The following is a 12500-nucleotide window of genomic DNA, read 5'->3' on the forward strand; positions in this document are numbered from 1 at the left end:
CCTACGGTAAAATAAGTTTTCAAAGTCCAAAACCCCCAACTCGACTCTAAATAAGAATTTTCATCTCCTCTTGGCTTTTGTATTAAATAACTTTAAGAAGGAATTACCTGACATGCTGGATAAAACTCCGGCTGACAGTGCCGATAATTTACTCTCTTTACTCTTTACTCTTTTACTTGTTTCAGTCATTTGACTGCGGCCATGCTGGAGCACCGCCTTTAGTCGAGGAAATCGACCCCGGGACTTATTCATTTGTAAGCTCAGTACTTATTCTATCGGTCTCTTTTTTGCCGAACCGCTAAGTGACGGGGACATAAACACACCAGCATCGGTTGTCAGGCAATGCTAGGGGGACAAACACAGACACACAAACACAGACACACAAACACAGACACACGAACACATATATATATATACATATATACGACAGGCTTCTTTCAGTTTCCGTCTACCAAATGCACTCACAAGGCATTGGTCGGCCTGGAGCCATAGCAGAAGACACTTGCCCAAGATGTCACGCAGTGGGACTGAACCCGGAACCATGTGGTTGGTTAGCAAGCTACTTACCACACAGCCACTCCTGCGCCTATTTCATAACAATTACGCTACAAGCCAATATCTCTTCTTTTCCTTTCGATAATCGGTGATGGCTTCGTGCCAAGGGAATTGTGTGGAACTCTGTGTGATGAAGAGTAAAACCATAAATAATGCCCGTAGAGATATATTTCCAGATTCCACACACTTCTGCCACGGTCGTGTATTGAGCACCCTTCTGTGTTTGTAATAATTCAGAAACTGATTCCGTGCAAGAACTAAAAGTCAATCTAGACTGCTTACCTTTGTCAATCTCCTCATCTGTTGCATACCTGAACATGTAGACAGACAGACAGACAGACAGACAGACAGACAGACAGACAGACAGATAGATAGATAGATAGATAGATAGATAGATAGATAGATAGATAGATAGATAGAGAGAGAGATAGAGAGATATATACATATATATACGCACACACATACATGCATACATACATACCTATATACATACATATATTCATACATATAAATATATATGTATCCGTATGTGTGTGCATGTGTGTGTATTTGTGTGTGTGTGTGGTGTGTGTGTGTGTGTGTGTGTGTGTGTGTGTGTGCGTGTGCGTGTGCGTGCGTGCGTGCTGTCCAGTGCAGTAGTTGTACAGCATGATACGGTATCAGTTACAAACAACCGTCCTCTGTCGAAAATTTTGAGAATGCTTTGATGACATTAATACACATGTTTATTAGTCTATCGTAAGTGAACCCAGAGAGTAAAAGTGCGAGGCAGATCGTTAACAAAAAAAGAAAAAACAGAAATGATAACGTTCGAGTCAAGCAGCTTGGTAAATGTCATCACCACTTCAATCCACCGACTGAAATATTTAACAAGTGGATAGGAGTAATACCAGAGATTCACGGTTAATTTACAGAGGCAAATATTCAGACATGTGTCTAGTGAGATACAGCAAATTCTTTTACGATATGACGGTAGCTTGCATAATCGTATCGTCTCCATGCACCTGCACCTCAGGTGAGAATTTCTTCTGTTCAGTCATGTGTAGCGAGATAATGCAAAATTTTCTTTAGATGTATACTAAAATAGGATATATATTTTCATTATCTTTTTGTTTTTGTTGTACATCACACAAGTTTCAAGTTGTGATGACGGTTTGAAAGTGTGTGTTTTTTTATGGTTGATTGAAATTTGATGCAGATTTTTCTTTTTTGTTTTTTGGTACAGTTCTAGTTGTTGTTATTATTGTTTGCTTGCTTTTAGGTTTTTAAATGAAATGCCTGATTCTTTACACACGGGTTTCATCTGTTTGGCGTGACAGAACGGCATCTATCCGTGTCATTAACTCGTCAGACTGCTGGCTCTTTGCTCTCACATCTTCGTTTATAACACATGACATTCAGTTCAGTGGCTCAGCGCACTAGTCTGTAAACTGGCACCATTAGATTGTAAAGTTTCCATCTGTAAGAAATATAAACACTATATAGCTGGTGTGTGTATGTTTATTACTACGTGTCTATGTGTGTGTGTGGGGGGGTATTAGCTTCCAGAGTCGAGCGCAAGGACTCATATGGGTAATACTTTAAACGGATGGCCTAGCGAGTGAGCTACGATGTGGTCACTCGGTCAGCTGAAAATAGAAGCTATATTTTTCTCAAGTAACTGGATGCTCGGTAGAGGAATGAATGGGCAAGGAGTTGGTGCGAAGCCTTGGTTGTGAGACGCGGTAGGGGTGACGAGAAGGCATGAAAGCAGCAGCAGCAGTAGTAGTAGTAGTAGTAGTAGTAGTAGTAGTAGTAGTAGTAGTAGTAGTAGTAGTGGTGGTGGTGGTGGTGGTGGTGGTAATTGTTGTTTTTGTTTAGCCCCAGATGCGCCCTGATAGAGCAGATTTATGAGCCAGGCGTGACCATCCCGTCATTTTCCTATGTGCAGGAAACCTAGAATCACATTGTACAACGATTCCTTTTCTTAGACGATTCTGTCTGATTCGAGGGATATTTGCTTACTATTTCCAGCAGGTCAAGCGGCCATATTGACGCGCTTCTTTGTAACGATTTAGTGACGGTTCTTTCGCTCTGAATTCAAATGTCACTGAAGGGATATTTGTTTACTATTTCCAGCACACACACTGTGTGTGAGTGTGTGTGCAATGGAAGTGGGATGGTGAACATTCAACGCTGAAAACAAAAATCAAACCGCGTTTCAACTCCGTGTGAGTATGTGTGTATGCGTGTGCGTGTACAAGGGAAGTATGTGAATGTTTGTATGTGTGAACTAGCGTTCTTTCAGTAACAAACGCTGATTGATGTCACATCCCAAAAGACAACCACCAGATGATATTGACAAGTGTATTCATTTGATTGAACATCCATATTTATGTATAAAATACAACAATTAGCCGTCATTTTTGATGGCACGGGGCCAGCTAGTTTTGCATATTAAGCGTAAGATAAAGCATCACTTCTGTAATCTCTTTTGTACTCCCTCATTTACATACATTGATATTTGCATCGAGATGTCTTCTTCTGTGATCCGAAAACTATACTCTCTCTTTACTTGTTTCGGTCATTTGACTGCGGCCTTGCTGGAGCACCGCCTTTAGTCGAGCAAATCGACACCAGGACTTATTGTTTGTAAGCCTAGTACTTATTCTATCGGCCTTCTTTTGCCGAACCGCTAAGTTACGGGAACGTAAACACACCAGCATCGATTGTCAAGCGATGTTGGAGGGACAAACCACAGACACACAAGCATATACACACACACACACACACACACACACATATATATATATATATTATATATATATATATGTGTGTGTGGTGTGTGTGTGTGTGTTGTGTACGACGAGCTTCTTTCAGTTTCCGTCTATCAAATTCACTCACAAGGCTTTGGTCGGCCCGAGGCTATAGTAGAAGACACTTGTCCATAGTGCCACGCAGTGGGACTGAACCCGGAACCATGTGGTTCGTAAGCAAGATACTTACCACACTGCCACTCCTACGCCTAATATCTCCATAATAATAATAACAAGAGCACTCAGAGAGCGCAAACCTCCGTCAAGGCAACACCAACATCCTCTCAACAGTTAGCCTGAGATGATTTTTAAAATGAGAATATCTGAAATATACTCGACTGCTCTCACAAACGAGAATACTAAAAATGAGCCCGACCGCTCTCAAAAATTAAGTAAAAAGAACAGGAAATATAATCCAGAATCCTTGTCCAGTACCGGATCGATCTCAAATTGTAATGTATTCGTTCCAGTCACTGGGACAAACATCCCTGAAAGTTTCATCCGAATCCATCAAGCAGTTCTTGAGATATCTTGTCTACGAACAAACAAAGAAACAAACAAATACAACTGAAAACAATACCTCTGCCTTCGCTAAGACGGAGGTAATAATAATGATGATAACAACAACAACAACAGCAACAACAACAAATATGCATGTGTGTATGCATGTAAGCATGTATGTATGAGTATATGTGTATGTGTATATTTTCCTGTTGGTTGGTCACGTAGATAATTAGCTGGAAGTAATTAGGTAATGACTTCATTGATCGCCACTTACTTTAATCACCAAACTGTTGACTTACTGAACGTGTTCTTCAAACAGAACAGACTTCTCTTCATCTCATATTTACATTTCAACTTAACCAGCTCTGTTGACCTACAGCTTTCATGTTCCCAGGATGTTGTTGCTATTTTTGTTGTTGTCGTTGCCGAGGTCATCGTCGTTGTCTTTAGTATTGTTGTTATTGTTGTTATTACACAATCGCTATAGTGTCGGACAAAATGAATTGCCGTGTTTTAGTTACAGATCTTCGTGTTATGAATTCATTTCCTGGCGAGGTCAGCTTTGTCTTTCATCTTTTAGGAGTCTCTAAATTAAAATGTTGTACCAGACTTAGTTCTATGTAATCGGCTAATACCCTCCTCCTAAAACATAGCTGATCTTTGGTCAAAATTTGAATTCTGATCATTATTATTATTATTATTATTATTATTATTATTATTATTATTATTATTATACGTTTGACTTCTGCTTTTTATTTGTACAAGTTGACTCCAATTCTCACCCAGAGACCTCAAGAGACAACAAGTTAGAAGTTCATGTTGGTGTTATGCCTAGGGTGTCATATATTTGGTTTTGCACGTAGTATTGTTCTAGAGAATGTTTAAGAAAACATTAAAAAATTATAAGTTTGTTTAAAAATTTGAGATTACATAGACAGTATTTTACGTAGGAGATGGGTAGTTCCCATGAGCACTATCTTTTGAATTTCTGTTATTTGGGGGTTTCCTGATATCTGAGCTAGGCAGGAATCAGCCCCTTTTGTTATCATTCCTAGGGCAGCTATGACAACAAGTAATGTTTTAGTTTTGAGGTTCCGCATTTTCCCAATTTCTATTTCGAGATCTTTTTATACTTGCTCAGTTTTTGGTAGGTCTTGACAGATACATTTATGTCAATTGGGACAGTCATATCAATAAGGAGGCAAGATTTTTGTCTTTATTATTATTATTATTATTATTATTATTATTATTGAGTGAGAGATCAGTGCATACCATCAAAGTGACACTGGGGTAAAATATACGAAGCCCATAGGCATGTCGCAACAGGTCCAAGAAGACACACGATAAAGTATTATATAGTTGTTTAGGACTGCTTTCATGAAAAGTAAAGCAACCGATACAAAACCAAACTGGGAAATATCTTAAACTAATCTGAGGTACCAAAGCGTTTAACACAGAAGTGAGATTTCGACCAAGAAGAAGGCAAGAAAAATTCTCTAATAATTCTGTAGTGTGCCGAACAGGTCTTCATAACGATCTGCCTCGGTCGGAGAGAGATAAATATAAATATAAAGGTGGTCGATGCTCCATCAGAAATAGATATCTGCTGGCTAGTAGCTGTCTTTTTGCTCGATATCGAAGGAAAATGACAAGCATATTACAAACCCACAAGCCGCAAATAGTAAATTAGTCAGAACATGGGATGGAGTTTTTGATCCAAACAAAAGTATGGAAGCGATCCCAAACCTGATTAATCTGCCAAGTGCTTTGCAATTGTTCGTGTTGGTTGCGGGCAGAAGGCTAAGGTGTTATTTATGCAGTGACACAAAACATCTAAGGCAGTGTTTCCCAACCTTTTTTCCCGGCGCCCCACTTTTTCATAGCAAAAGTTTTTACGCCCCACCTTTTCCCATGTCCACTCACATTTACAAGTACATGTGGGCCTACTTACAATTGAAAAAAAATCAAAAAAAATTAAAAAAATTGTATTCAAAATACAAAAAAAGTTTGAGAATTGAAACAACAGGCACTGAAAGTGCATAACACCCAATTAAATCGATAAAATTATTACGATTCTCATGTTTAAAAAATGTCATTTATAAAGAATAAAGAAACACGTTTTTTCAGTTCAATTATTTGACGGTCAGCTCGACTAATTTAGTGAGAACCCTGTGCCTGATGCATACAGCACAAGTTTTTAATTTGAGGAGACAACTTTGTTAATTTCAGTCGTAAATCGCCATGTTTTGTAATCTCAAGCCGGTTTCTCTTGGCTTCGAGCAAATTATCAACTGCACTAAAACCACAGGGCTAACAAAAGACTAATTGAGGCAAACTAATTGAGGCAATTGATTGGCTTATCTGAATAGTAAGTTTATTGCTCAGTGCGGGATCTTCTTTGTCTCGCTGGGGTGCGAGAGTTTCCGATGTGGAGGCTTCAAAGGAAAGACGGAATCTAAGGTTGTGCCCGCGATGACCGCTCGTCATGTACAAATATTTTCACAGCCCACGTCTATGCCCCGCGCCCCACCTGAATTTTCTCAGGCCCCACCAGTGGGGCGTACGCCCCACCTTGGGAATCACTGATCTAAGGGCTTTCGGTCCACAACAATAGAAGGAAGAAGGAACACTCGCACTGGCTTTGTGCCAACATTTGAAACATTTATCATTATTAATGGCAGTGAAGGCAGCAAGGTGGCAGAAACGTTAGCACGCCGGGCGAAATTCTTAGCGGTATTTCGTCTGTCTTTACGTTCTAAGTTCAAATTCTGCCGAGGTCCACTTTGCCTGTCATCCTTTCGAGGTCGATAAATTAAGTACCAGTTACGCACTGGGGTCGATGTAATCGACTTAATCCGTTTGTCTGTCCTTGTTTGTCCTCTCTGTGTTTAGTCCCTTGTGGGTAGTACGTTACGTTCTGAGTTCAAATTCCGCCGAGGTCGACTTTGCCTTTCATCCTTTCGGGATCGATTAAATAAGTACCAGTTACACACAGGGGTCGATGTAATCGACTTAATCCGTTTGTTTGTCCTTGTTTGTCCCCTCTATGTTTAGCCCCTTGTGGGCAGTGAAGAAATAAGAAACATTAAGGCGCCATGCAAAATGCTTAGCGGCGTTTGGTCCGTTTTTACGTTCTGAATTAAAATTCACCGAGGTCGATTTTGTCTTTCATCCATTCAGGGTCGATAAGTTGAGTACTGGGGTCGATGTAATCGACTTAGCCAATCGCCCGAAATTACTGACTTTGTGCCAAAATTTGAAGCCTTTATTAAGGGCAGTGAATCGACTAAATCGCTAGAGCGTCGGAAAATACCTTGTGGTATTTACAAAAACAGAAAGAAGCCTATCATATATATATGTATGTTTGTCTACCTTCACCACTTGACGACCGGTGTTGGTTCGTTTACGTCTCCATAACTTAGTAGTTCTGTTAAAAGAGACACCTATAGAATAAGTATCAAGCTTTAAGAAAATAAGTACTGGAGTTGATCCGTTCGACAAAAACCCTTGAAGGTGACTCCTCCAGCTTGGCCGCAACACAATAACAAACAAATCCTTTATACTCCAGGCACAAAGCCTGAAATTTTTGGGAGAAGGTTAATCTATTACACTGACCCCAATGCGTAACTGTTACATAATTTATCGACCCCGAAAGGCAAAGTTGACCTCGGCGGTATTTGAACACAACGTAGCAACGGGCGAAATACTGGTTATCATAAAGTATTCTTTCGTGGTCGACAAAATAAATTACCAGTCATGTATTGGAGTCGAAGGTGTTGATTAGCCACTTCCTTCAAAATTTCAGGTTTTATGCCTATGCAAAAACATTATTCTTTCAGCAACCGTCCTTATCATCGCGTCGATGTGGTTATCACCATTAACTTGATAAGCATTTTCTTCGACATCAGTATCATTTGTGTTTGCTTGTATTATCACCTGAATTGTTCATTCTCAAATACCACGTTGGCATAGAACACTTTATTCGAATCTACCGTGATAAATAAACTCGAGTCTTTCGTTTATTATATTAACAAATTTTTGATCTTCCTTGAGATCTTATGTAAATAAAGTAAGATGAAATAAGATTTGACAATGCTCGTTTGGTTCAATGGCTGAACATTATATCCGAGAGATTTGATAAAGCTACAGCTATAAAGCCGTGCCTGTCGGCTGTTGTTTTATTAAGATATCTCCTCGACAGCCATTGTGCCGGTATTATCGTTAATATATCAATGGTTCTTCTATGCTCCACAATCATCCTGAGACGCTCTGTATTCCGTCACCTCCTCCGTGGCCATGGCTTTGAGCCTAACCCTACAGGAGATCCGGGTTTACGTTCTCTTTTCTAGATTTCTTTTCAACAGAACTACTTCCCAAAAGTAAGTTGTCTTAGCTTAAAACTACTGAGAACAGGGTTGCGAAGAAAACCTTACCAACCACATGGTTCCGGGTTCAGTCCCACTGCGTGGCACCTTACGTAAGTGTCTTCTACTATAGCCTCGGGTCGACCAAAGCCTTGCGAGTGGATTTGGTAGATGGAAACTGAAAGAAGCCCGTCGTATATATGTACATATATATATATGTGTGTGTGTGTGTGTGTGTGTGTCTGTGTGTGTTTGTTTGTGTGTCTGTATTTGTCCCCCCAACATCGCTTGACAACCGATGCTGGTGTGTAACTTAGCGGTTCGGCAAAAGAGACCAATACAATAAGTACTAGGCTTACAAAGAATAAGTCCTGGGATAGATTTGCCCGACTAAAGGCGGTGCTCCAGCATGCCCGCAGTCAAATGACTGAAACAAGTAAAAGAGTAAAGAGTAACTAGGTGTAGGCATGGCTGTTTAGTAGGAAAATTTCTCCACGACCACGTGATTCCGGGTTCTATCCCGTTGCGTGCTACCTTGGGTAAGTGCTTTCTGTTATAACCCGGACCAACCAAAGATTTGTGAGTAGATTTGGTAGACGGAAACAGAAAGAAGCCTGTCGTATATATGTATGTTTGTCTACTTTCACCACGTGACGACCGGTGTTCGAAAGGATGAAAGGCAAAGTTGATCTCGGCGAAAATTTGAGCACAACGTAGCAACGGGCGAAATACCTATTTCTTTACTACTCACAAGGGGCTACACACAGAGGGGACAAACAAGGACAGACAAACGGATTAAGTCGATTATATCGACCCCCAGTGAGTAACTGGTACTTAATTTATCGACCCCGAAAGGATGAAAGGCAAAGTCGACCTTTGGCGGAATTTGAATTCAGAACGTAAAGACAGACGAAATACCTATTTCTTTACTACCCACAAGGGGCTAAAAACAGAGGGGACGAACAAGGACAGACAAACGGATTAAGTCGATTATATCAACCCCCAGTGAGTAACTGGTACTTAATTTATCGACCCCGAAAGGATGAAAGGCAAAGTCGACCTCGGCGGAATTTGAACTCTGAACGTAGCGGCAGACGAAATACGGCTACGGATTTCGCCCGGCGTGCTAACGTTTCTGCCAGCTCGCCGCCTTCCAATAACAAATGATATGGTTCTCGGTTATCATAAAGTATTCTTTTCTACTCTAGGCACAAAGCCCGAAGTTTTGGGGGAGGGGGCAATCCATTAGATCGACCCCAGTACGCAACTGATACTTAATTTTGCGTGTGTGCGTGTATGTGTGTATGCTTGTGTCGTATGCGTGTGTGTGTATGTGTGTGTGCGTGTATGTGTGTGTGTGTGTTTGTCCCCTACCTTAACCAATGTTGATGCGTTTACGTCCCCGTAACTTAGCGGTTCGGCAAATACAGACCGATAGAATTAGCACCAGGCCTTAAAAACTAAACACTGGGTCGATTCGTTCGACTAAAATTCTTTAAAGCAGTACCCCAACATGGCCACAGTCTAATTACTGAAATACCTAAAAGAATGAAAGAATAACAATGGGTTCGTCCATTTTTGAGACTGAATGGTGTGGTTTGATGGGGATTTTACTGCTGTTTCTAGCAACCATGATGTTTCTTCAAACGATCATAAGGTTCCTTCTTTGACTCTGCGTGAGTTTACATCTCGCTCTATGAAGTCCCTCACTGTATTTGTAATTATTCACGATATAACTAATTATCCCTAATCTAATTAATCACACATTCACAACAAATTAAAGCTAATTTCCTTCTAAACCAACGAGATAGTTTTTTATGTGGTCGGCGCGGTCTATTAGATATGCAGCAATCCCTCGACTATCGCAATGTATTACGTTCCAAAAACCCCCACGCAATAGGTGAAAATCCGCAAAGTAGAAGCAGTACTGTATATTTTTTTATAATTTGTATACATTTTATTATAAATTCAAAACAACACCACGGAGGAATCGACGTAAGCTTAAATAATAAACCGCGATAGGTGAACTGCGATACGGCAAGAGATTGTTTGTTCCTTATCGAGCCACGTCTGGTTCATTAGGGCCGGTTTCCTGGTTTCCTTGGCGTATAGGTTCCCCACCTGGACGGGACGCCGGTCAGTCAAAGGTGAGCTGCAAGATGCAGGAGGAAAGAGTGAGAGAAAGTTGTGGCGAAAGAGTCAGCAGAAGTTCGCCATTACCTTCTGCCGGAGCCGCGTGGAGCTTAGGTGTTTCGCTCATACACACACACATCGCCCGGTCCGAGATTCGAACCCGTGATCCCTCGACCGTGAGTCCGCTGCTCTAACCACTAGGCCATGTGCCTCCACACCTGTAGTAGGAGAGAGTATTAATTTTGCAATTAAACCGCGAGCTGGCAGAATCGTTAGCACGCCGGACAAAATACTTAGTGCCATTTCGTCCGTCTGCATTTGAGTTCAAATACTCCCGAGGTCGGCTTTGCTCTTCATCATTTCGGGGTCGATAAATTAAGTCCTAGTGAAACACTACTGTTAATGCAATCGACTGGGTCCCCTCCCTGAAAATTTCAGGGCTTGTGCTTTTAGCAGAAAGGATTATTATTGTTTGAAGCTAAGGGCGGCGAACTGGCAGAATCGTTAGAACGCCGGGAAAAAAATCCTTAGCGGCATTTCGTTCGTCTTTAGGTTCTGAGTTCAAATTCCATCGAGGTCGACTTTGCCTTTTATCTCTTCAGGGTCAATGAAATAAATACCTATTTCTTTATTACCCACAGGGGGCTAAACACAGAGGGAACAAACAAGGACAGACATAGGTATTAAGTCGATTACATCGACCCCAGTGCGTAACTGGTACTTAATTTATCGACCCCGAAAGGATGAAAGGTAAAGTCGACCTCGGCGGAATTTGAACTCAGAAACATAACGGCAGACGAAATACCGCTAAGCATTTCGTCCGGCGTGCTAACGGTTCTGCCAGCTCGAAATAAATACCAATTACGCACTGGGGTCGATGTAGTCGACTAGCCCCTTTCCCACAAAGTTTCAGGTCTTGTGCCCATAACAGAAAGGATTTATTTAGCAATTTTAGAAGAAAATCCATGCTAGGCACGGTTAAAAAGCGGTCTGGGTTCAATCCCCAGCGAGCCATTCACCTTTTCGTGCTTGATAGAATTCAAAGAATGGAACATATTTATTCAAGTGTCACCCTTCCCCAAAAATGTATGTCGATGTCCTTTAGTCAAAAGTCAGACTGACAGTGGCTTTCATTTCGGCTTTCTTTTAAGCTTTGTTTGTTCTTTTTTATTTATTTATTTATTCATTCATTTATTTATTTGTTTACTTATTTAAGATTGGAATTTAGAATTGTCTTCTTTTTGGAATCGCCCACTGTCTATTTTTTTTACCAAATATCTCTCCTCTTATTGCTCTTCTTCTCTGTTACTCTCTCTCTCCTCTCTCTCTCTCTCTCTCTCTCCTCTCTCTCTCTCTCTATATATATATATATATATATATATATATATATATATATATATATATGTATGTATATATATATATATATATATGATGAGGCACTCCGTCCGTTATGACGACGAGGGTTCCAGTTGATCCGATCAACGGAACAGCCTGAAATTAACGTGCAAGTGGCTCAGCACTCCACAGACACGTGTACCTTTCACGCAGTTCTTGGGGCGATTCAGTGTGACGCAGAGTGTGACAAGGCTAGTCCTTTGAAATACATGTACAGAGAAACAGGAAGAAAGAGCAAGAGAAAGTTGTGGAGAAAGAATACAGCCGGGTTCACCAGCACCGGCCCCTGCCGGAGCCACCTCAAGCTCCAGGTAGCTCCGGAGCTTGAGGTGTTTTCGCTCAATAAACACTCACAACGCCAGTCTAGGAATCGAAACCGCGATCCTGTGACCAGGAGTCTGCTATATATATATATATATATATATATATATATATATATATATATATATATATATATATATATATCGTTCACCCCTCCCTCTTCTACATTTTTCGTTTTTTCACTCCAATATGTATGCCCTCTCTCCCTCTCGTTGTCTTTCTCTCTCTCTCTCTCTCTCTCTGGCTCTCTCTCTGTCTCTGTCTCTCTCTCTCTCTCTCTCTCTCTCTCTCTCTCTCTCTCTCTCTCTCTCTCTCTCTCTCTCTATCAATCCCTCACTTATTCATTCCGATCTTTTTCACATTCACTTTATGTATATGTCTGTGTGTGTGTTTGCGTGTGTATGTGTGTTTGTGCATTCTCTCTCTCTCTCTT

At 40.9% G+C, this 12500-nt stretch overlaps 1 protein-coding gene across 2 annotated transcripts in view; it reads left to right on the plus strand.

The window, feature by feature from the left end:
- LOC115232629 (spondin-1-like) overlaps positions 1 to 12500 on the plus strand; it is a 62423-nt gene that overhangs the window by 8231 nt on the left and 41692 nt on the right. The window lies entirely within an intron of this gene.

The sequence above is a fragment of the Octopus sinensis genome, linkage group LG2, assembly GCF_006345805.1.
Source record: "Octopus sinensis linkage group LG2, ASM634580v1, whole genome shotgun sequence".
Taxonomy (NCBI): domain Eukaryota; kingdom Metazoa; phylum Mollusca; class Cephalopoda; order Octopoda; family Octopodidae; genus Octopus; species Octopus sinensis.